Source organism: Stegostoma tigrinum, chromosome 20, assembly GCF_030684315.1.
Source record: "Stegostoma tigrinum isolate sSteTig4 chromosome 20, sSteTig4.hap1, whole genome shotgun sequence".
NCBI classification, from domain to species: domain Eukaryota; kingdom Metazoa; phylum Chordata; class Chondrichthyes; order Orectolobiformes; family Stegostomatidae; genus Stegostoma; species Stegostoma tigrinum.
The window spans coordinates 30,760,294-30,786,753 of record NC_081373.1 but is presented as its reverse complement, the minus strand read 5'-3'; the positions used below and the strand labels follow the sequence as shown (position 1 = coordinate 30,786,753).

The 26,460-nt window shown below is 40.0% G+C and overlaps 1 protein-coding gene across 13 annotated transcripts in view; it reads left to right on the top strand.

Annotated features, from left to right (window-relative positions):
* Positions 1-4,482: 4,482 nt before the first annotated feature.
* The window catches only part of fam53b (family with sequence similarity 53 member B), a 123,306-nt gene continuing 101,328 nt past the window's right edge, over positions 4,483-26,460 (top strand). The window contains exons 1-5 of one of the 13 annotated variants that reach the window (XM_048551181.2): positions 4,868-5,119; positions 6,010-6,113; positions 9,505-9,562; positions 11,377-11,401; positions 11,491-11,620. The gene's annotated coding sequence lies outside the window, so the exon portion shown is untranslated. Of the gene's footprint in view, positions 4,703-4,849; positions 5,120-5,277; positions 6,114-9,504; positions 9,563-11,376; positions 11,402-11,490; positions 11,621-24,344; positions 24,436-26,460 lie in introns of those variants that run through there. The other 12 variants (XM_059653077.1, XM_048551182.2, XM_048551180.2 and 9 more) reach the window with 12 other exon arrangements.

The window sequence follows — 26,460 nt, the reverse complement described above, 5'->3', positions numbered from 1 at the left end:
ACTTGGGTAGGCAATAAATACTGCTAAAAAGCAACACCCTCATCCTGTGAATGAATAAAGAGGGGGGGGGGGAAGAAACTGTGACCATAATAGCCAGGCTATCATTATGGAGGGGGAATCCTAGATTGCCAATGGATGCGGCTTCCACTTACCTGTTGGCTCTGACGTCAGCATTGGCCTCTCTCCCAGTAAAGTCCCCAATTTTCCTCTAATTGGGCAGTTTTAGCACTGATGAGACATTCTTTATCTTTTGGCTGATCCCAGCCCATCAAAAATGTCCAGAGTTGGAAATGTGTTGGGGAATCTTCCTTGACAATGCATTTCTCAGAAGTGCTCCCAATGGTTCCAAAGTCACCTCCACAGCACTAGAAAGATATCACCTTCTCAGAGCAAGAATGTCCAAAATCCTGGAATGTAGCTGCATCCCTGACTTGGTCATTTTACAGGTTCAACAGTCCTACCCGCACTCTGCATAAATTCAGATTCTTTCTTTCATTTAGCATTTATTGACAGATTTTCAGTTTGGACATATGGTAGCTGGGATTTTTAAAAAAAAATTCATTATGTTTGAATTCAAAAAACTAACCCTGATCCTGTTGAGAGGTTATTATTTTATTTGTTTGTTGCATATATTTTAATTTTATAAAGAGAAATAGATATATGCCTAATGATGATTCGTTGCTTCCCAGTGTTAGCTTTCAAAATCCCAGCTGTGACCAAAGTACTATTCTATCAACAAATGTCAATTGAAAGAGAATCAGCATGTCCTCTCAATTCTCCACTGAATGCCAGCAACAAGAAGATTCTTGTGGTATATATATATAAATCAGGAATGGTGCCCAGAGTTTGTAAACTCACTAGAGTGAAGTTAAGAGTATCACACCAGGTTTATCATACAAAATAGACTCCTTGCTTTATTTAACAGTTTGAATTGTGCTAAAATAGTTGAGTGGGGTATGTATAAGTTTATGTGCATCTCCTTTGGTAACTTTAAAGGCAACTATCAATATATTACATATAGTCAGGTCATCAAAGCTTTTAAGTATATATGAGAAAGAATGAGTTTTATACTCTTGAGGTGAATGTGAAATTGATGAATGTACCATGAAATCTAGAGCACAAGATGGGGGAGTTGTACTTGAACCTATTTAGCGAGAATTTCCTACAATAAAGAAACAAAAGCCAAACACCACAAATTAGAAAATTTCATAAGTGGAAATCATTCTTGGTGGTAAATAGAAGTATTGGTCATGTGACTAAAACTGACCTCAGAATCTCATTATTCCAAGACAAGCAGAGAGAGTGACAATCCTCTCGCCTTTCAAGGACAGTTCAGTTATTTTTGTTTGGCCAAAACCTCATCTGGAAATCCTGAAACCTCTCAAACTCCTTTCCCTCTAAGTGGGAACATTATCCAAGCCTGCATCATGTACACCTTGAATGACCCTTTGAACATGATTTGCTTCTTGTATTCTGTCAATAATCTAGCTGCCTACTATGCTCTTCAGAACCCATTTTTACTTGTGTGTCTGTTTGCATGAGGAAGTAAGTGTGTTTGTTGCAATTTCATTCTGGGGTATTGTTTGAGTGAAGTATGTCTCTTCTTCTGATTTAAATTACTTGAACATCTGTTTCATATATTTTACTATAAATCATAATATTGGAAAAGGTAAAACACTCTCTGCAACAGACATATTTCTGCAGAAAAGAGGTGAGAAAAGAGGGCAAAAGTCTCTGCATCATATCCTTTTTCCTGTCCATAAAATCCTTCAATATACTTTGTCAATTGAATAATAATTTCAAATTTTTTTAAAACAGCCAGTTACAAGTCCACACTTAACCATGTGAGTTAATATGTACAGTAAGAAATGACCCTATAGACAATTGTTAGAATATATTCTTGAACTGCATTTTCAATTTTCCTATGATTGGAATAATTTATTAAAATATTATAAACTCTCCATTAAACAAAATTCTTGTTGATTTATCTAATTAGTATACATCCTAAATGGGAATTATATTAGATCAATTCTTCAATGTTGCTTGAATGAACAATGAGAAAAAGCTGTTTACATCAGATATGTACTCACATTGATCTGGACTTCAGGTACAATTGATCTTCTGATAAGCATTTGATCAATACAAATCATTAGTCGGGTAAGTGGGCTTTGCTGCTCTGAAAACAATTAGGCCATTTTTCATTGTTTATTGCACACGTGTGAATGGTTACTAATGATGATAGGAAGGTGTCAGCAGATTTTGAAAACATAAATCACATGAAATCATTATGTTTAAAAATTACCTGTGATTCTTCTGAACTCTCTCACTTTTCAGAATTATGACTTCTTTTTGCAAATTTTGCAAACTTGTTGAAACAAGTAAGATCAAGCTACCTAATCTTATTGGAATAAATCATTTGTTTCAATGGTTCAGTTGATGAATGCCCTGTCAAAACTACACCAATCTGGACCTCTTAGCAACGATCCCTTCTGTTTGCTGAGTTACTCACATCAGCTTGATAGAGGAATAGGATAACTAATAATGACTTTAGCACACGTGAACCAGAGTAGTAACATTTTTAAGATTCCTATTCCTTGTTGCAATTGAATGACCCACTTACAAATTTGTAGCAGAAAGATGATGGAAGGAGATACAATCAATTGCAGCTATAATTCTACCCCCTGTCTGATATCTTATTGAGACAGCTTTTTGGTTAAGAAAGGATCTACTTACCATACAGGGTGTTTATTAAGGTTCACAGACTGATCCCTGGGAAGGTTGAGTTATCCTGTGAGGAGACTAGGCCTATATTCTGAAGAACTTAGAGGAATGAGAAGTGATTTAATTGAAGCATATAAAGTCCTTACAGGGTTTGACGGGATAAGAAGCAGGAAGGATGATTCTCTTGGTTGGGATGTATAGGTACAGGAGACACAATCTCAGAAAAGGAGGTCATTTTGGACTTGGAGGTAGAGGAATGTCTTCGCTCAGAGAGTGGTGATAACTTTTGGCTTTACCTCAGAGAGCAGTGGAGGCTCTAGCCTTAAACATAGGAAATAGAATATGCTCACGTGCATAGATGAAGATTGGTAAATTGGGAAAAGCATAAACAAGGTTTCTGGGATAACAAAGTGTGGAGCTGAATGAACACAGCAGGCCAAACAGCACCTTAGGAGCACAAAAGCTGACATTTTGGGTCTAGACCAAAGATCATGTGACTGAAACTGACCTCAGACCCTCAATATTAAGGGTCTAGGCCCGAAACGTCAGCTGTCGTGCTCCTAAGATGCTGCTTGGCCTGCTGTGTTCATCCAGCTCCACACTTGGCAGATGGTGGAGAATCTGAGATAACAGTTTCCATTATCTCTGATATAAGGTTGCTGGTGTCTGTGCAACTACACCAGAAGATAATCCATGCACGTGAGGAAGTGCTGTATTCTCTGTATTTCATGATCTACACAAATATAATCTCTACTGAGTCAGTTAAGTATGTGGTTCTAAAGGATCTACAGAGAAGCTGTATTTCTAACTCAACAATATCAACAATAGCCACTGTGTTTACAATTGTAACCTCCCATATTGTCCTGGAATTCTTTCCATTCATCACTTCCCATTTCAGCCTCCCTCATTGTCTCAACTCAATCTCCACTTCAGAGATTCTTCTTTTTGGTTCCTCTTCTCCCTGTCTCAATGTTTGTGACGGTTGCTCTTCCCATTCTTAAAAATCTGATCCATTAAGAGTCTTCAGTTGCCCTGGCTACATTTCATAATTTCCGCCAAAATTTCTCCTTCTTATTGTCACTTTAAAAGTTTCCTCTGAAACTCTTTGAATGCCTTTGTGGTTATCTCTTCAAACTTAATAGTTTGATACTATTAAGTGTTCATTATTCTTAACGTGAAAAGAGCTCTAATGAAAGATATTTTTATCATGTCAAGGCCATGCAAATGACATGGCTGTTGAGACACTCCTATACTTGTCCAGCTGAAGGCAAAAATCAACGTTGGGAATTTCCTGGTCTATATGGGCCCAGTGACACATATTTAATCGGTGGCGAATTACTGTGCTAAGGAAAAATTGCAGTTGGCATTTGACCTAATACTTTATGCTTTATGCAGTTTTTAGGTACGTTATTCACGAGCACAGGCTATACGTGCTAGGGCTGGGATTCACATCTGTCTTGTAGACACACTTATGTAAAAGAAATGGCTGTTGCATGTACACACATAGCTGTTTCTTTTGGCTGCCCGGTTCCTTCTGTAGACAAATACCCGTTTTTTAAGCCAATTTTCTTTATTGTAGTATTGGGAGCCTGTTTCTCTTGGGTCGCTGCGCCATCTAGCATGATATCGCGAAAATCACTCTTGATTCAAAGCCTGAGGGCTCGGGTGTGGAAGGGAGGAGTTTCAGTCTGAAAACGATTTTTTTTATAAAACCGGCATTTCACGTTGTTTAGAACGTTCCTATTTTGCACGGCTAGCCGTCCAACAACAACAATTCCCTCCCTAAAGGAAACGCACAGATTCCCTACTACAGACCGTCCAGGAAGTGACAAACCTACTTCCCTTTGCAATTTCAGCTGATCAGTAGTTGTGAGTGGACGACTCCACATCAAGAAGAGAGGGGTTTTTAGTGGAAAGTCTAACAGTGGAGGAGAGGTCGGAGTGACTGAAGACTGCAGGGTGTGTGCACAGGAGATTCCAGGTAAGTTGGGCAAGGTATTTGCTTAGGGAGAGGACGAGGCGTTGCAGGGAATGGGTTGGGGCAAGTTGATACAGTGGGTCCTTCCCTGTCCTGGTGCGAAGTGGAGGGGCTGTGTGCGGATATTGTTACAATGTGTAGCATCCAAGCTCTGATATTGAGTTTGTGACAGAGCTGAGGCAGCCCAGGCAGAAGCAGCGTGAACAACAGCTGAAACCTTTCTGCTGGGGTGAACATGTCCTCAGCTTCGCACCACCACCGGGAATTGTAAGGGCAAAAAATAAGACGCTCAAAAGAGCGGAATTTGAGTTGAAGAAATAACGTCGGAGTAAAAAAAGATATACCTTGCGTGTGTATATATAGAAAAATGTAAGATCCAGCACGTCGCATCCTCTTCATTCTGAAAGGATGGATGATCCTGTGGGTATTAATTTTCATGTGACTATACAGTAGTTTCATATCCAGCCCGTGCCAAAAGTAATATTTAAATAAACAAGAACGGGCAAATGCTCATTTACATTTTATGATGCCTAAACCTATTGCTCAATAGTTTTAACTTTGATTTTTAATTTATTAAGAAATCATGCGGTGGAGTTTGAAGAAGGAGGAAAGTGCTTTATTTGTTTGGAGGAGACGCTGATTGGTATTTCTAGTGAGAGCTTCAGCCTTTGGAGCCTCTGTTTCTGGCCGATTCCTTTCCAGCTCATTTAGTGCAGTTTGCCAGCGCACTGCTGGGTTGCACATGGCGAGGGCTCGATTCGCTCGTCTGCCCTTGAGGGCTGCCATGGCAAGATCGTATTCCCTGCAGTACACCAGTGATTTGGGGAAACGCCAGTTATCCCAGGGACTTTTGCTCCGCGTGTTTGTTTCCTCGTTGTCACGATTGTATTAAAGGGAAAGTCCTTCAAGTTTTGTTTTGAGGGGTGGGGAACAAGGTTAACAGGCATGATTTCTTACACTCTTCAGGAAAAGACAACTAACTGTGTAGATCATTACTGAGCCATCTTCGTTTTGAACAACCCTGTACCAATCAAGATTATTTTGCTTTCTAAAGAGAATCAGATGGCAATTAAAAGTAACTTACGCGTTTTTGTTTTACCTGGGTAGCTTTTGCGAGCGTGTAAAACTTTTTTTTACCATATTTGCTGATGTTCCGACAGAACTTGTTGATTTTGTTTTGTTAAACAGTTGACTGGGCTTTTTGATGTCGTAAGGCAAAGTACAGATTATGTTCCTCTTTAACTGTGTTGACAAATGAAGGCATGACTTGCTGCCAAGATCTGATGCTGTAGTACATTCCTCCTGTACAGGCTAGTCCTATACAACACGACTGTTCCTAGTTGGGAGAATGGAATGCGTAAGGTATTTTGAGGTTTAAGATTGGTGTCACATAGAGAACCCTGTACAGTATACAGTAAGTACATTTGGACGCCTTTATGAAAGCAGTTGGTAACAATGCATTGTAGCTTGTTATTTCTAATACGAGTTGTACTTGTTCCCTTTTGTTCCATATCACTTACAATGCATTGGCTAAAGTTCTGTTTTCCCTCTTGGAGTCTCAATAGTTACAATGTCTAACGTTTTCCAATGAAAGCATGATACTATGCCCTATTATTTTTACTTCAGTGCTGCACTCGTTTCAATAGGTTTTGGAGAACAATGGAAAAGGATTACAAATTCTTTTGAGTTGGCAGATACATCATTTATTACCCTTTCCAAAGAGGACCACATTGAAAACCACTTTTAATAAGTGTAACTTTGCACGAGTTGATGCAGAGCACTAAGAGATGTATGATTACACAATTAAATTGTAACTCATTATCCAAGAATCAATCTTTTACATGTAAATACTTAATTTTTTAAACATTTACACAGAACTGACATATTTCAAGCACATGTTGTGTCTTTTGGATGTGCCAAGAATTTGTACCAAGAATGGATTATTTGTGAAATGTATTCACTTGTTTTGTGGATAATCAATTTTGATGTTACTTGAAGCAGGAATGTTGGCCTGTAGACTTGATGAACTCCCCCACCTTTTGATTGAAAAAAAAATCCATTCAACTTCTCATTCACCAACATTTTCGCATTACTTCATGGCACTAACATATTAACCTAGATTATATGCTCAGATATTTGCATGGGGCTTGAACCCACAACCTCTGACTCGGGAGCAAGAGAGTTACCGAATGAGTAACCTGATATGTTACTTTAATGCATGGCATCAAGCCTCAGCCAGTTTTCAAACCGCAAGAACTTTCATTTATATCCTTCCATAATTAGCCACAATCCATAAGGGACTGTAAATGTTTCTCACTGTTCTTTGCAATTCTGTGTACCATCGTCAAATTCGTCCTCCACCAAGTGTCTAATGTTATCCACCCATCCAGTCCTCTGACTTGACCGATTCTTTCCTAATCAAATCACCAGCAGCAGATTCTTACTCACATATTCCAGTGGATTTACTTTCTCAATTTTTCGCTACAGCTAAAAGGCAGTGAGATGCTGGGATTCTGACTTACGTGTAATCAAATTCATTTCAATAGCACCTTTTAGCTTAGTAAAATGTTCTGATGTGCTTCAACAAATAACTTGAAGATGAAACTTTTACATCCATTCAGGGCCTCAGGATGTCACAAACATCTTCACAAAAAGAGAAACATTCTCGACGTTTAGTCACAGTTGTAAGATAACTAATTTTCAAATATGGAAATGCTATGAACACCAGTGAGCTAAATTGCGAAGTAATTTTTTTTTGTGATGTCGGTTAAAGGAAACATATTGATCAGGGCACTGGGAAAATGAATCTATTCTTTTAATAGAGGCACAGAATTTTTTATGTCTACCTGAGAAAGCATAAGGCACCTCATTGAAAGAGAGCACCTCTAAAATTTAATCTTTCTTTGCGCAGTGCTGAATATCAGATTATTTTGAAGCAACAAATAATTTTAACCCTGAAAGTCGAGTTTTAAAGCACTGAAAGCAATATTCAAGTCTACAAGCTTTTTGCCAAAAGTCATTGCCTCAGTCATATGCATAATTAAGAACAATTCGATGGATTGGGTGATGTATGAAATGAAACAAACTTGAGCACTATCAGAATTTGATCGGTTGACAATATTCATGCCATTTTTTCTACACATATATTAAATTTTTGCATAATTTTACATATTTCAGGGGAATTTCCTGATGTTGAAATGTAGTCTTAAGGCTTTTTTTTGGAGCATTGCGCAGCGTGCGTTGCAAGATGAAAATACTTAGAAATTATCAATGTGAAAATAACAAAGAATAATCATCCCTTGCTCATCAATGCCATTAAACTGAAGGATCACCATATTGGTTGTGTTCTCTTGGAAGGAACTTTGGAGTAAAATAATTAGCTGATGCATTGGGCCAGTTGTCTCATCTCTTTTAGTTTGCTAATAGGAATTTGGTCAACTTTTTCACACGTTATTTACTTTACCTTCACTAATGACAGTGTGCGGCCAATCAACTGAATGGGAACAAACAGGCGGCAGTTTTGTTAGAGGCAGTACATACCACTGTCAAAGCTGACATTAGATCATATTGTGCTGTCTCAAAAAAAAGTTCAATACCATGTTTTTGCTCAAAGTAGCCAAAGACTTGGCATGTGCCAGACAGGCTACAACTGGAACTATTAATTGCCAGCTCTGAATCCCAACTGAAGATTTTCATCCCTGAACAAAGCAGAAAATGTTTAAAAAATCTTGGATTGTGATTTTAGAATGCATATGGCATGCTATCTTTGCCAGTTGTCACAATTCATAAGGGACCGTAAATGTTTCTCACTGTTCTTTGCAATTCTGTGTACCATCGTCAAATTCATCCTCCACCAAGTGTCTAATGTTGTCCATCCATCCAGTCCTCTGACTTGACCTATTCTTTCCTAATCAAATCACCAGCAGCAGATTCTTACCCACATATTCCAGTGGATTTATTTTCTCAAATTTTTTGCTACAGCTAAAAGGCAGTGAGATGTGTTACATGCAGTGTTTAAGTTCTGACTGGCAAAGGATAAATTGCTTTCTAATATTAGCAATAAGAGTTCCTCACCCTGATGACTATAAACTAAGATGATGCCAGATAGAATTTCTGGACTGTGCTGTGATAGTTGATTCCAGCTGGGAAGCAATAAGGCACACGAATTGTTTGCAGTTCCCCTCAGACAGCAAAAAGAAATTCAATTGGAATGCCCACCCCTGACTGACTAGCTGTAATCCCTATTTGTGGATCTGTATCAGAAAGGAGGAGGTGGAGTGAGGAAAGCAGATGTCATTTCTGCAGAGCTGCTTCCAGTTTTCCAGATATGAATCCCAGTTTTCATGCTGCCGTCAAAGTGTAGATGCATTAACCAAGTCTACTATTACCAACTTTTGTGACATTTGATTTTAAGCCATGACAGTCCTTTGGAAGTGGATGCTAGGATTTCATTTAAATAGGCACCATCTCTATGTGATGTTATTGACTGACAATATTCCTTTAGGATGAAAGATGTCAGGGAGAGAAACACCTTTTACATTCATTAACATTACTCATATGTGAAGTAACAACATGTTTTGGCAATGATTTGCGTTGTTCATCTGCAAACACTTTTTATTTGTAATAGTTTCCATTTGTGAATTTTCATGAACATTTACAGTAGCAGTTGCTTCAAAGTGATTTCTTAGAAAACCACATGTATTGATTCGTTGCAAAATCTTAACTTACTCTGGATAAGAAACCATCATGGTAGATTTAAAAATGAATTGATCGTGTCACAGCTAGTGTCGTTTTGTCACTGTCAGGTAAGCAATTGCAAAGTGAAACAAAGAGCGGCAGACCCCCTACAAGCAATTTCAAAGGGTGAGTTTGTGGCAGTCCCCAGTGAACATTGTTTCTAACCGAGAATTTATTTCAGAATGTAAGCAGAAAATTTAAAACTTTGTTTGAAATTTTATAAGTCTGGATAACACAATTGTACATGAATTAGATTGGCCCACACAGGTTTTCTCCTACACTGAAAAAGCACTGCTAAATTGTACTTATTGATGTGTATAAGTGGGGACAGACAGCAAATTCATTAACAAGACATACTGTATTGCAGGTTTGTTTCCTGATGATTTCTTGTTTTTTTAAAAATAATACTTCCTTGTCTCCAGATTTTTGAATTATTTCTTGGAAATTTTCCCTTTCCCATATTAATCTTTTTGAATTAACATACAAAACAGTAAAGCACATTTTGTAGATACCTGGAAGTGATTGAAAGGTAATAATATAATCAAGGTCTGCATTATAAACTTTGATAGCAATTAATCAATTATATCAGTCAATAATTCAATATATGGAATTACTTAAGAGCTGTAAATGTTGTTTCTGATTCTGGGTTTGTTTTTGGCTTGCCTTTACATCAAAGCAACTTGCAACACTTTTTTTTAATATGCTGCAATCCCTGTTACCAATGATATGTAAAATTCCAGATAACTGCTGAATATGAATATTATCCATTTTATCTGTGTGAGCTTTTATCCATAATCCTGCATGCTGAAATGCACAATTTGCCTCGAGCTGCTCTCTCATTTTCAGATCCTATCAGACTAGCTTGATATGTGAGTTCATTGATGTTTCAGGAAAGCACGCAATTTGATCCTTCAGTGGTTCATGAGGATTGTCCAACGCCAAAGTTCATCTGCATTGCATTGCATTGCAAATCATGTGGCCCTCGTATCCAGGTGGAAATGCTGATTAGACCCCAATTCTAAACTGATTCTTCACTTCTAAGATAACATGTAACTGTTTACGATCTAACATCTAAACACCTTCGTGGGACTTTGCAAAGTAACATTGGAAACACAGACGCAGCTTCTATTGTCTCCATGTGTAAACATGTCATTCCTTCCTTCCAGAGGGAAAAATATCCAGGCTTTCTTTTAATTTTTACCTTCCATGTCACAAGGCCTTTTGTCAGACATACTCTAAGATAGATCACAATTTTTGGTTCCTAAGTTAGAGATGGTTCTGAAACATACAGATATAAGTTCTATTATACTGTGACCTTCACAAAAAAGGAATAATGATTTGCAACTTATTTTTAAGAAATAGTCATTGAAATCTATTCATGGAAAATGTATTTACAAGCTGAGGATTTTTTTGGAGTAAAGTAAGTCTGCATTTTCTATATAACAAGATGGAGCAGGGGAGACAAGTGTTTATTATGAGAATCCAAGGTTTATTACAGTTGTAATTTGAAATTTTCTAATTCATGGGATCTGTGAACTTACACTACAATAACATGACTTCCCAGTCATCATGTTGAAGTAATCTGCCAGTTAGAAGCTTATTTCTAACTCATGTGGCCGCAGAGTAAAAACAATTAGCAATGCATTGAGGCAAAAGTACAATGGAGCATTTTGTATTGTCTCATTTAGCTTTGTGAGTTACAGAACCTAAAAATTTATGGGAAGCAATAATTATAGGCCCTTTGTCCTAAATAAAACTTTCATCATGAAAAATATTCCAGATGAATAGCTTTGTAACAAAATGACTTCAAACTAAAAAAATCACTTTTTGATGGAGGCTGATGATGACATTTTTTGAGATTTCTATTTTGATAATTTCTAAAGGATCAATGCGAGCCATTACAACTTGTCTCTCAAGGTGCATTGTCTTTTTTTTAACAGGGTGGAGAGCACATTGCAATCATAGGTATGATACCATTGAGTTCACTGTCAGATTTTCATTTATTTTAGTTTTCACAAAAAAACTAACCATTTTGTAAATTTCCTGGTTTACAGGCACAGCAAAAGTAATACTCCAACCAGCGGCAAGTGCAGCAGAAATGATATGGGATTTTTGGAAATTTCTTCAGACTAAGTCTGCCTAAACAAGCTGTCTCAAGCAAATTTACTAAACAGTCAAGTTGAGGTACAGTGCTGTGCTTACCTGGTCATTAACCTATTGCTTCAAACCTCCACACTATTAAAATAAAGACGTCATGTTAGTTTGTTCCACTCATTAACTCCTGTATTTCATTTGCAGGTTGTGCAAGGCTTTTTCAGGAATTAGTATTAATTGAAATAATTGTTGACATAGTTTTAAAACACTGCAAATACTTGAAATTAAAATAAGTAAGTGAGTGCTGAATTACAGTAATGCCAATCTTTAATTGTAAAGAGAGGAAATAAAAAATGATTAATGTGGGTCTTCCCAAAGTGGGGTGAAGATTCCAATTTTGGGATCAAGAATCCTGAGGTAGCAATGTAACAATTCCCACTTGAACAAACAGATTTCCGCGAATCTAGTTAGGCCCCATTTAGAATACTGTGTCCAATTTTGGGCCCCACACCTCAGGAAGGACGTACTGGCGCTAGAGCGTGTCCAGCGGAGATTCACACGGATGATCCCTGGAATGATAGGTTTAATGTACGATGAATGGCTAAGGATCCCGGGATTGTACTCATTGGAGTTTAGAAGATTGAGGGGAGATCTAATAGAAACTTACAAGATAATGTATGGCTGAGAAGGGGTGGACGCTAGGAAGTTGTTTCCATTAGGTGGGGAGACTAGGACCCATGGGCACAGCCTTAGAATTAGAGGGGGTAAATTTAAAATGGAAATGAGGAGACATTTCTTCAGCCAGAGAGTGGTGGGCTTGTGGAATTCATTGCCACGGAGTGCAGTGGAGGCCGGGACGTTAAATGCCTTCAAGGCAGAGATCGATAAACTCTTGATCTCAGAAGGAATCAAGGGCTACGGGGAGAGTGCAGGGAAGTGGAGTTGAAATGCCCATATGCCATGATTTAAATGGCGAAGTGGAATCGATGGACCGAGTGGCCTTACGTCCTAATGTCTTATGGTATTAAATCCCATCCACCCTCTGCCCCAACAAACAGCCTCACAATTCTCACTGAGGGGGTCACACAAATTGTTCGAATCTCAAAAGGTCACAATGGGAAAAGTTTCAACAGCATTGGATAAATGTTTGGGACATGAGACATTTCCATATAATGTTGGACACCTGGAGGTGATTTAAGCTTGGTCCACACCACTGAAACAGTTTGCAAGCGATACCTTGTCAAATCCTACAGATGAGGTTGTGACTTTGACCACCAGGGAATATATCTTTCTTAAGAATTGCCTGTATATCATAGATATGAAATTTGTAGTAGTTATCAGGGCATGCTGGTTCTATAATGTGATCTGTTTGGTATGAACTTATGATTCCTGATGCAGTGAAATGTTAGGTTATATGTGCCATGAGGATAGGTGTGACGTAGAAGCTCAAAGAGATAGGTGTGAAAATGGAGATCCTTCTGTCAAACTTGTATAAAAAGGCAAGGCTTAGGAGCAGAAATAGTCCATTCTGCCCATTGAATCTGCTCCACCATTCAGTAAGTTCAGGGCTTATCTGATAACCCTCAACTTCATTTTCCTGCCTTTTACCTAATCACCCTTGATTCCCTTTACTGTTTCAAAATCTGTCTATCTCAGCCATAATCTAAGACACTTTGGTCCAGATATTCTGATGGCCAGAATTGTTTCTGTAATGTAGAATGAAGTTGCACATCGTGATCGTATGGAATCTCTAACACAGCTGAGTCCAAGGGAATTATCCAGGAGATTAAATTTTCTGATGTGCAATTCTCCAGCTCTGGAACCCTTTGAGTCTATTGAAGAGTTACGCTTTATTTAATCTAATAGTTACCCAGGAAAATTTTAAATTGAAAACCTGTCTTGACTATTAAATTGTCAAGGATAATTATTAAATTGGCCCTTTTGTTGCCCACTGGAATACTTCCACACTACACCTACCCTTACTGTAACTGTAGCACGATGAAACCTCTACCAATCCAACCTCATTGCATTGTTCCATCCTCAATGAACACATTCCAAAGCTGTCCAACACACCCAGCCCCAAAACCAACCCCTAGCTTCCCGACACAATACACCTCCGGCCACCAGCCTTATAGCCATGAACATAACACATCTCTGTCTGCCAGCTGCAGATGCCCACCCCCACCCAGATAAGATTTCTGACTCCCCCTCCCTCCTGGACTTGATTATCCCCAGCCAGGAATCTGACATCCACTCACCACTGAATGAGCATCCCAATGCCAGCCTAGTCCCCCTCATCCTCCATCCCACAGACTAGAAGCTTTCCACTACCAGTTTAGAGACTGGACATCCCTAACACACCAACCTCCCTCATCCCCTCTGGGTCCACCATTCTCAGCTGTCACTTGACTCACCACTGCCCACTACTGAAACCCGCACCCCCCCCCCCCCACCCCCACTCCCAATCTGACCTCCATGGCACCTACCCGACTGGCACTCTAATCTGACATTAACCTTATATACTTACACTTTCATTCCAGAAGTTAATGTGGCCAGCTGTGTTGCTGGACATTTAAAATCTCATAATGTGGCACACTGACTGCTGCAAAAGGGGATTTGATTTCTAGGAGGATGCTTTCTCATTGCTGAATTTGTGAATTCCTGGAAAGGTTCATAGCAGGAAGCCCCTCCAGGAGCCTCGAGCACTCAAGATATTTAATAGTAAATGGGTTATTTTTAATCCAAACAGAGTTTCCAGAATTCAATCCATACATGGTATGATTTGTTCACCTGCAAACTGAGCAAGATATGATAGTGTAGCACATTGCATTTTGGACTGAGTGACAAGTTAGCTTGACCTGTGATTTTCCCATACTGTCGCTGCACGCAGAAACTGCTAGTGCTGTCACAGGCAAGATGATTAGTTACTGAACAGGAAATTGCTGCTCACTCACACTGTCTTGTTCATGTAATCTTCAAAACAGCACAGCCTAGGAATAGAAATAATGGGAACTGCAGATGCTGGAGAATCCAAGATAACAAAGTGTGAAGCTGGATGAACACAGCAGGCCAAGCAGCATCTTAGGAGCACAAAAGCTGACGTTTTGGGCCTAGACCCTTCTCCAAAAGGGTCTAGGCCTGAAACATCAGCTTTTGTGCTCCTGAGATGCTGCTTGGCCTGCTGTGTTCATCCAGCTTCACACTTTGCAGTCTAGGAATAGGTTCTCTTATTCTTGGTTGGAGAATGGTACAAAAAAGCAGAGTTGATTTCTGAAGAAGGGTCTGGGTCTGAAACGCCAGCTTTCCTGCTCCTAAGATGCTGCTTGGCCTGCTGTGTTCATCCAGCTCTGCACCTTGTTATCTTGTATAAAGAACACTTTTTTTTTACATGTTGTGACTGTAGTGTTCTCAACATGTGCTTTAGCTTTGATCCTCAGCTGGACACAACACAAGTAATGTGTGGAACACTACAGGTGGCCGTCAGCATCTCTATTAGATTTTTCTGAAAAACAATAGTTTGTAATGGAATAGAGTTGGAAATCCTACCAGTGCTTCAACCTAGATTTCAAACTGCTGTCACTTATTCAATTAAAACAGGTTTATGCAAATATTCAGGTAACTCTAGATGGAAAACCTGAATATCCTTGTATTGTCAAGAAATATTAGACAATTGGGAAAGTTATAGGAGAGCAGTCAGCGCGAACTGTAGTAAGGTGCTCTCACATATCATCATTCAAAATTCTGATTCAAAGAGAAGACCCCCACCAGCTTTGCAGGATGAAATTATTTAGGCAATTAATACCAACCGCCTCCTAAGCTAATAACTACAATATGATTTTGTCTATGCACATAGCTAATTTCCTTGTTGATTTCAATCATGGTAAGGCAAAACCTGATAATGCAAATCAATATCTACTGCTTTAACCAACTTCTTTTATTTTAGCAAGGTAGATTTAAACCTCCTGACCTCATCCACATTGAATATTCACTTTGAGCGTGTGAGTTTTTGTAAATGGAAACTGATGCAATTTTTATTTCAAACAAAGCCCCTACAAAGTGTATATATCCTTACACCCTCCAAAAAGTATGTCTGAAAATGATAAATGTTTCTGGTATGTTAAAAAATAGAATTTGATCACCCTGATATTAAACATTATAAACTTGTGGCTTGTAGGAGAAAATAAATTAAAGCAGACTGGGACGATTACTAGAATTGGAGCTGTAAATGCTACTGTTCTTAACATTCAAATAATGGAAATATTCTGACGTCACAAGAACCAACATATGGGCTGACTACAGCATGAAACTAGACCACAACTACAACTCGACACAATAGTACCATTAATCTCTGGCTTTCCCCTGAAGCTGGATATTGATGTTGCTGTATGAGCAGGTTTAAAGTGCAATATACTAATTAGCAGAAACAAAAATATACTGATAGAATCCATAAAAAACCACAATTAATTTAAAGATATACAATAAAGTTTTGACCGGATTCTAAATTTTCCTTGATAATCAAATCAGCAAAATACTCTACCACCTAAATCAGAAGCAAGCTGTAGTCATGTACATCAGTTTTATAATATATTAGTAGCAGTTATTTCCTCCTCCCATGGTGGCCTCCACCAGCTGAGATTATTGGCTAGTCTAGAACTGTGCTCCAAAGAGTGAGTAATTTTTAACAGTCATTCAGATGATTATTGCTAGTGCTGGGAATTCAGCCCACGTCCAAATTAAGCACTACCAGGCCCGGTCTGTGTGACTTGCACAAGTCTCTAGCTCTGAAGGGCAGCATTGTTTGTAGCAGTGCAGAATTTTCCAGGTACCACACTAAACATGTTATGGACTTTCTTGATTTTTGAGATTACCAGTTTTATGCTGTTAACAATATCTGCTTCCTGTGTATTTTTGTTGAAGATGCACAAACTGATATTGCATAGTTCTTCTCCAGGTGGAGGAGATTCTTATTCATTGATTCTCAGCTTTACTTCAAACAACACCATGCTCGTGTCTTAGATGCTTAAGGTGCAATGAATATTAGATTTCCTACACTTGTCAATGCAGACTGCTGCTATCAATGAACATATTTCATTAGCCCATGATAACAAAGTAATAGAATCTCAAACCCTGGAAGCTCTGCAATTTAGTTCCCAGAAAGTGGTGTATGATATTAAATATTGCCTTCGTGAGTTCCTAGGCAATTCCATTTACCAAAAAAAAATGACCCTTATGACTTGGTAGGACACAAAATACCTTTTGAAATAAAGCTCAAATTCATCATTATGAAACTCATTCATTCACATTAGAGAAGGCAAAATACAAGATTACTTTGTATTTGTTTGCGGAGAATACTTCTAAATTGTATGAGAGAAACGTAAAACTTGTTGAAAGTATACTGTAAGCATGAGTAAATGGATAGGTCCAAGGTAGAATGCACAAGATAGAGGGAAATTATGATCCTTTAATTGAAAATATCTAGCTGTTGGCCTTCTTGGAAACTTGTTTTTTTTTTAATAAGTTTAACACATTTTAAAAAAATTTTCAGTCGCTGTACATGTACTAACTTGGATTGCATTCTCTCAGTAGAGCACACTATCAAGGGTAAAATTTGCCACTGGTATTGTAATAAATGCCAAACACTGATTTAGTGCATTGCAGACACCATTGTAGCACCAGTTCATGTGGGGTAAATAGATAAGAACAAAAATGTCTTGAAGTAAACATCGGGTTAGCTCTCATGCCCTGAACATCCCTGCATTGGTATTTAACCCATATGGGCATCCAATTATCAGGGCTAGTCTGGAGTAGTTATTTCCGAAACCTAATAAACCATACCTAGGAAGGCATAAAGGGGAAAAGTTACGTAAATAGCTCAATAGGAGTGTTTTCCAAGGTCCATCTGTATTTCTTGTTGGAAAATGAGAGAGATTCCCATTACAATTGTTGAATCATTGAAACACAACATAAGAGCAGGAATAGCCTATTTCACGTTTAGAGTCTGCTCCACCATTCAACAAGATCGTGGTTCAACTATATCATCAGCATCTCCTAGTATCTCCATCCCAGAATGGCTAACTTCAGTGAATCTGGCAGCGTAGGACTTCAGTTCGTTATGATGTGATATTTAACGCTAGCAAAAACTAGAAGATGTGCTGTAGATAAGTGATATTCGCCCTATTACCAATGCAAAATTGGTCTCTGTGCACTTAGTAGCATGATTCTCCCAGTGGAAATAATCCCCAGTAATCTCTTTTATACCTGTTGCTCTCCATTTAACATTTTATATTAGGTTCTTTGGCTCTGCACTAGCCACAGTGCTATCAAATGGGACCCTATTCTTCCCCTTTATATATTTAAAAAGCACCATTAATTTTCCTTTATTCTACTTACCAATGCTTTCTCATGCAATCTCTTAGCTTTCCTAATTTTCTTTTTTATTCTCCACCTACCCCCAACATATTTCTAAACTCCTATAGACTCTTTAATGTTATAGTGAAGATCTGTAACTCGGGTTGTGGCTAGAGTGTTGGTTGGTTTGCTGAGCTGGCTGGTTTTCGAGCAAACATTTTCATCTCCTTTCTAAGTGAAATCTTCACTGCTGTCTAGCATCCGCTGAAGCGCTGTTGTTCTATCCCACTCTGAATTGATACAGTCCGGTCTGTCATGGCAGGTAGTCCTGCTTCTGGTTTTGCTGCATAGCGGTATGCAGATGGGATCTATTTCAACATGTTTGTTAATCGCCCCGGTTGTTGAAAACTAGGCGTCCAGGAATTCTCGTGTTTGTCTTTGTCTTTGTTTTGCTTGTCCTAGTCCTGTTATGTTGTATCAGTTAAACTGATGTCCTTCTTTGTTGGAGAGAATATAAACAAGGGAGAGTTGGTCTTGCCATTTTGCTGTGAATTGGTGATCACATATACTGGCGGCGAATTTCCTGCTCATCTGTCCTGTGTAAAGTTTCTCGGAGTTGCTGCCTAGTATTTTGTACATCACATTTGTTCTGCTCTTTGTCGGTATAGGGCCTTTCACTTTTGAGAATGACTGGCGACGTGTGGGTGTAGGTTTGTGTGCTAGCATTATTCCAAGAGATCATAAGAATCTTATAGTCAATTCCGATATGTTTCTAATAAAGGGTGCGGTGCCAATGTATTGGGACATACAGTGTCTTCTTTGTGGTGCTTATGTCTTTGGCAGATGAAGCTGTTGGAATACCCATTGTTCTTAAGGACTTTGTACAGGTTTTGCTCTTGGTTTATGCGTAGCTGTGGGGTGTTGCAGTGTGTTATCGTTCATTTAAACGGAGCCTTGACACAGCTCTGTGGACGCTGGGTGGTCACTGCTGTAATCCAGCCTAAACTATGGTTCAGGTACGTGGGCGATGCCTTGTGATTATTAAACAAGTGAAGTTAGGAGAAACACACCACCTTATTAATTACGCATCCATCAGGATCAAGTTCACCAAGCAAGAAGAGAACAACGATCAAATCCCATTTCTATATGTACTGGTGGAACGACCAAACGAACAGCAGTCAATTCCTTACTAGTATATTCAGAAAGACTACACACACAGACCAAATCCTGAATTATACCAGCATCCACAAACAGAGCTGTATCAAGACTCTGTTTAAACAAGCGATAACACACTACAACACCTAGAGCTATGCAAAAACGAAAAGGATCGCTTATACAAAGTTTTTAAGAACAATGGGTATCCCAATAGCTTCATCTGCCAATGCCTAGCAAATAATCAATACCAGGAAGACACTGTAAGCCCCAGCATACCAGACTCCTATGACCTCTTGGAATATTGATAGCACACAAACCAACAGCTACGCATTGCCAGTTATTGTCAAAGGCGAAAGATCCTATGCCCACAATGAGCAGACAAAAGTGATATAGAAAATGTCATGCAGCAAATGTGAGAAACTGTACACCACACAGACAGGCAGAAAACCCACCACCAGCATACATGAACACTAACTTGCGCAAAACAGCGTGACCAACTCACCCTCGTTTCAATACACTCCGACACAGAAGGACAGTAGTTTAACTGGGACAATGTAAGAGTACTAGAAAAAACAAAGCAAAGACAAGCACGAGAATTCCTGGAAGCCTGGTTTTCAATGACTGGGGTGATAAACAACCATTTGCAGAGCAAAACCAGAAGCAGGACTACCCACCGTGACACACCGGACTATATCAATTCAGAGCGGGACAGAACAACAGTGCTTCAATGGAAGCTAGACAGCACGGGGGATGAAACATTTGCATTCAAACTCGTCAGCTGAATGAACCAGCCAACAACGTCTATGGACTCTGCTGTATTGAGCCCTCACTATCTGCCGTATTCTTCTGTTTTCTTTTCTCATAACATTTAGGTCTGTTGACATCCAGGGTTCTCTGGTCTTTGTCTTTTTCATTATCTTTAGGGGAACATATTTACCTGATGTTCTCACTTCTTCCTCCTCAAATGTCTCCCAATCTCTGACATAGTTTTCTCTGCTCCCCAGTAACTGCTACTGGTCCAGTCAAGCGAAATTGTGTCATATCTTTAGTAAAGTTAGCCTCTCCCCTGTTTAGAATGTTTATTCCCAGCACATCATTACCTTTTTCTGTAACTGTCCTAAGTCTAACTAAGTTCTGTCATCGCTATCTCCAGAAAGCCCCCGCCACTGATACACTTTCCACCTGTTCAGGCTCATTTCCAAATATTAAGCCCACGGAACTGTCCCAGTAAATATTAGAATGATAGAATCTCTACAGTCTGGAAGCAGGCCATTTACCCATCGAATTCACACTGAACTTCAGAAGAGCTGTCCACCCAGACCCCACTCATCCCCACCCCCCCGGCAACACCACATCTCTGTAACCCTGTATCTCCCATAGCTAACCCACCTAGCCTGTACATCTTTATAGGGCGCCAAAGTGGCTCAGTGGTTAGCACTGCTACCTCAGCACCAGGGACCTGGGTTTGATTACACACTCGAGCAACTGTTTGTGTGGAGTTTGCACATTCTCCATGTCTCTGCGTCAGTTTTTCCGGGTGCTCTGATTTTCCCCCACAGTCCAAAGATGTGCAGGGCATGTGGATTGGCCATGCTAAATTGCCCATAGTGTTCAGAGATGTGTAGATTAGGTGGGTTAAATGGGTATGGGGGATGGGTCTGGGTGGGATGCTCTGAGGTTCGGTGTGGACTTGTTGGGCCAACAGGCCTGTTTCCACACTTTGGAATTCCATGATTCTATGATTCCCCAGACACTATGGGTAATTTAGCATGGCCAGTTCATCTAACCTGCACATCTTTGGACAATGGGAGGAAACCCACGCAGACACAGGGAGAATGTGCAAACTCCGTACAGACAGTTGCCCGAGGTCGAATTGAACTTAAGTCCCTGGTGCTGTGAGGCAGCAGTGTTAACCACTGAGCCACCATGTTAAAATTCTGTACTGTTATAGTTACTGGTTTACTTTTCTCTCAATTCTCTGAAATTTGATTACGTATTTGATCCTCTCTTTTTGAGTGTTTGAGGGCCTATAGTACACATACAACAGAGTTTTTGCTTCTTTGTGCATTTTACTTCTATGTGTATGGCCTCAGTTGATGATCTTTCCAAGATATTATCCCACTTTACTGCTTTAATCAGGGAATCAATTAATAGTGCAACCCCTGACTTTTTGTCCTCCGCACCCTGTCTCATCGCATCAGGAAAGTTGAGCTGTCAGTCTTGCTCATCTTTCAGCTGAGCCTCTGTCATGGCCACGTAGGAATATGCAATTGTAGCTGTCTGTGACTTTACCTTGTCTATCTTGCTCGTCATGTTCTTTGCTGAACTCACTACTTTCTTATTTAACTTACGTTCCCTCTGCCTTCCAGCATCACTTTCTCATGCTTTTGTTTCTAATCGCATATCAGCTTCACTCCCTTCTGATCTACTTGTCAGCATCCCATCCTCCTGCCAAACTAGTTTAACTTGTTTCCCAGCAGCATTAGTAAACCTCTCCACGGGAACGTACAGATACCACCTAGAAACAGAAACAGTCCAAATGCTTCAGCAATCTAAAGCCTTCACTCATGCACCATTGCTCTAGCTACATGTTCATTTATTATCCTTCAACTCCTATACTCACTACTGTATGGCACTAAGTGTAATCTGGAGGTAATTTACTACCTTTTGAAGTCCTGCTTTTCAATTGCATACCCACCTCCCTAACACATTCCCTACCTCTACTGCCCTTTCATGCTTCTTCATCTCTCTGTCCTGAGCAGCTGGACCAACACAGTGCCAAGCCTTTGGTCTGGCTGGCTCCCACAGAGCATTCTTGAAGCAGAAAAGCAGTTTGCAGGTGAGTACTTGCTTTAGCTGTGAGGTGACCTTGCCCTCAGGCATGTTATCCACAAACCTCTCAGCCTCACGAATGTATAGCAATGCCCTCACTGCTGCTCAAGTTTCAAAACCCAGAGCTCAAGTTGCTCCATCTGAAGACACCTCCTGCATATGTGATCATACAGACCCCCAGGAGAATCTAGTATTTCCCACAGCATGTACAATTCTCAAGCCTGACCTCCCCAGGCATGTGTTAACAACGTAGAAAATTGACATTCTTATTTTACCTTTACTCTACTTACATTTAGACTAGAAAAGTCTTATTTGTGTATTTGAAGTTCTAAAATATTAATTATCCACATAAAGGTTTTAAGTGGCACTTATAACCTTAACTTAAACCAATATCCAGTCACATGAGACAAGACCACCAATTACCTCCCTGCTGTCCTGTCACTGATTTTGTGAAGCAGCTCTATTGCCAGTTTGTCACAGGGACTTCTCCATTCTTGCTGCTCCATTGTCAGCCCATTTATTTCAGGGACCTCTTCACACACGCTGTTGCCACTCCTGAGTCCTCCCTAAATGAGCCGCTGGCCTGGCCTGCTTCCAGGTACCTTTTTACTCCCAGCTGCTTTATTTTCTCTCTGCCACTGCTCCCACATCCCTTACAGATCTACTGCTGGTCTGGCTACTTCACTGCAAGAGTCCTCACCTTGTCCTTTCCTCTCAATGATGCTCTGTCACAGGGTTCTCGCCTCGCTCACTCTAGGAGAATTTCTTCCTGTTGATCATTTTATAATTTGCCTGATAGTCATGTCTATCAGTGCATGAGTATCATCAATGACTGCAGTTACCTGAGTATTGTGCTAAATCATTGGACGCTTCCAGCAGCAGGACAGTGTGCGAAAGGAAAGAGTGTTTCAAGAATCTTGCTTCCAAGTCAAAATCTTCCATTTTTGCCCATTATGTGTACAGATTCTTCAGTTCTGGCATTCCTTGTGTCTATCATGTACCTAAATAATGTGGCTTTGCAGTGAAGAATCCTAGTACTTAATGAGTGAAAAATGAAATCTTATCCTAGCAAGGCGCAGAATCCCAGTGGAGGTACGAGCAGCATGTTTTTCCTGGAAGCCCTTCAAATATGCATGAATATACAAACAGACAGATTTAACCTCTGGTGGATAGCTGGGTGCTTTCCTATGAAGGCAGAATGATGTTTTTAAAAACTTCAGGCTTTTCTGTTTACTTTGTTAGCGATTGGTTAGAAAACACCATGTGTGTTTCTTTTCACTTTCAAATAAAACTGACCAATCCAGTATTGGGTAGAATAAGTATGAAGTCCCAAGTTTTCCTCAATAAGGCATGGTTTATGTGGAAGGTAATTCTTTATAAATGGTAGATCAATTTACATTGACACTGTTAACACATCCTGCCAAAAAAACTAACCCTTTTTGTTGCACATTTTTTATTGAAAAGAAGCAACATAATCTATTAGCATCTATTTAATGTAGAATTTCTGTTCAAAAGTTGTGTATTTACTTCAAGTATAAACAGTGATTTGGTATCTCCATGTGGTGTAAGCAACAAGCACGATACACAATGTCATGAATTTGACAAGTATTTCTTCTGATAAAATCATGTATACAGTGAAACATCTTTATACATTAAAACTTAAATGCCTAATATTGTCTTAACAAACTTGTTATAAGTTGAATCATGCAGAAGTTCACCATTGGAGTTCAGTCACATTTTGAGGTGGCAACTCATTCCTCTATGTTTCAGTGTGAAATCCCATAACAAAAACTTACATTTGTATATAGCCTTTATTATAAAGTTCCGCTAGATGCTTCACAGAAGGATTTAAAAACAGCAAGTATGATACCTAGTCACAAGGGGATATTAGGGGAGAGAACGAAAAAATTTGGTTGGGGGTTGGTTATAAGAAACCTCCTGAAGAAGATAAATGAAGCAGAGAGGTGAAAAGATGGAAAGAGGGAATTCCAGATCCTGAGGCCATGGGAACTGAAGGCCTGGCCACCAATGATGGGGCATTTAAAATCTGAAATGCACAAGAGGCCACATTTAGAGAAGTGTAGACATTTCAGAGGGTCATAGCATTGGGAGAAGTTGAGAGGTGGGGATGGGGAAGCCATTTAAGAGGTTGAAAATGAGGATGAGAGTTTCAAATCAAGATGTTGCTTGACTGGAAGCCAATGTAGGCCAGCAAGCGATAGGGGTAATCAGTGAAAAGGGCCTGCTCTTGCCCTGTGGAACTTGTTTCCTCTTACTTCAACTTGAATTTTTTTTCTTCCCTGTTCGCTCCCTCCCCAGTTAAATCTGTGATACTTCTGACACTTTGCATTACATTAGTTCCAAATTTTCCAGTTCCCATCCACCTCTACCTTCCTCCGCCTGACTGAGCTTGTCCTCACTTTGAACACCTTCTCCTTTAACTTTTCTCACTTTCTTCAGATCAAAGAGCTGACCATAAGTACCCACATGGGTCCCAGTGATGCCTGTCTCTCTGTAGAACATTCCTTGTTCTAGCTGTACTCTGGCTGCCACCCACGACATTGTCTTTGGTATGTTGATGACATCTTTAGTGCTGCTTCAATCTTTTGTCTGGAATTGGAAAATTTTATCTATTTTTTGCTTTCAAATTCCACCCTGCTCTCACCTTCGTCTGGTCCACCTCTGACTCTCCCTTTCCCTCCTTTGACTTCTTTGTTTCCATTTCTGCGGATAGACTGGCCACCGATATCCATCACAAGCCCCAAACTCCCTCAGTTGCCTTGACTGTACATCGTCAAACCCTGTTTCCTGTAAAGATTCCATCCCATTCTCCCGGTTTTTCCGTCCTCTTTGCATCTGTTCTGATGATGCCACCTTCCTCGCGGTGCCTCAGAAGTGTCTACTCCTTTCCTCTGCTTCTGTGGTAGATAGGGTCCTTAGCTGTGACAGACCCATCCTCTGCACTTCTGTTCTCACCCCTTCTCTTTGCTCCTACAACAGCGATAGGGTCCCCATGGTCCTCACTTATCAACCCTCCCAACCTCTGCATCCAAAGGATCGTAAGCTGTCATTTCTACCACCTTCAACTGGATGCCACCATCAGACATATTCCTCCCCCCTCACTGTCAGCCTTCTGCATGGACAGTTCCCTCTGGGACACTGTAGTAAGCTCCTCCTCCACTGTCTTGGTATCTTGCCATGTAATTGTAGAAGGTGTAACACCTACCCGTTTACTTTGTCCCTCCTCTCTGTCCAAGACACCCCTTCCTTCACTTCACTCAATCTAGTCTACTATAGTCACTGCTCACAGTGTGGTCTCCTCTACACTGGGGAGAAGAAATGTAGCTTGGGTGACCACTTTGTCGAACACCCGTGTTTTGTCAATAAAAATAATTCCTTGAGTTCTAGATGTCTGCCACTTCAACACACCACTCGTGCTCCCTGGCTGACATTGCTGTTGCGGCGCAACCTCAAAGGGCAACATCTTATTTTCTGCTTGGGGACCCTGCAGCCTCTTGGATTCAACATTGAGTTTGACAGCTTTGTAGCCTGCCTCTGTCATTCCACGTCTTTTTACCCGCATCCTGTACTGGTCACGACAGGCAGTACTTTTAGGCAACCAATCTATTTTCACCCATTCTTAGTCCTATTATCACATTACATTTCTTTCAACACAGCCTACCCATTCTCTCCCACTGTCTGCTGTCATATCATGTATTCAGTTTCTCTGTCCTGGTCTTCTATCGATAATCCCCTCATCTGCCTACCCCTTTCGTTTCTGTGTCTCTCTCTGTCTCTGTTTGCCTGTCTCTCTCTATATTCGCTCTGGGCTCTGTCACCACTTTTCCACTCACATCTTCCCTCACCCCATGGGAATTAGGGAGGCCAGTGGGGAGTACATTGCAACAGTCAAGTCCAGGGGGAATTAAGATATAGTTTCGGGTTTCTGCAGAATTTATACCAACATTAGGGATGAATTTGTCTGATATGAGAGGGGTAGAAATTGTCAGTCTAAGTGATAGCACATATATGTGGATGGAAGCTCCTATCTGGGTCAAATTTGACATTAATGGGTTAGCAAATTGGTTTAGTTTTGAACTATTGCAAGGAGAATGATAAATTCAGTAGCTGGGGAGTGACCTTTGGACCAAGGCCAAAAATAATGGCTTGGGTCTTCCTTATTCTTAAGTGAAGAACAATTCTGTTCATCTAGTAATGGACGCTGGATAAGCGGTCTGATAATTTAGTGACAGCGGAGGATAGAACTTGGTGGTGTCTAACAGATAGGAGAAAGCTGATGCTGTAAAGTTGGACAAAGTCAATAACCGAATGCTATGTATGAGAAAAAAGGGTGGGGCACCAAGGACAGTTCCTTGGAGGTCATCTGGTAAAGGAGTAGGAAGAGAAGTTAGAACAAACAATATTCTGTTTATTTTCTAATCAACCTGTTCGACATGTTACAACACATTCTGGGGCAGGTTGGACTTGAATTCAGGCCTACAAAGCCCAGAGATAGGAACAATACTTGCACCACAAGAGACCCATAAATAATACTTGATATTTTCTAATCAACCTGTTCAGAGATGATATTACAT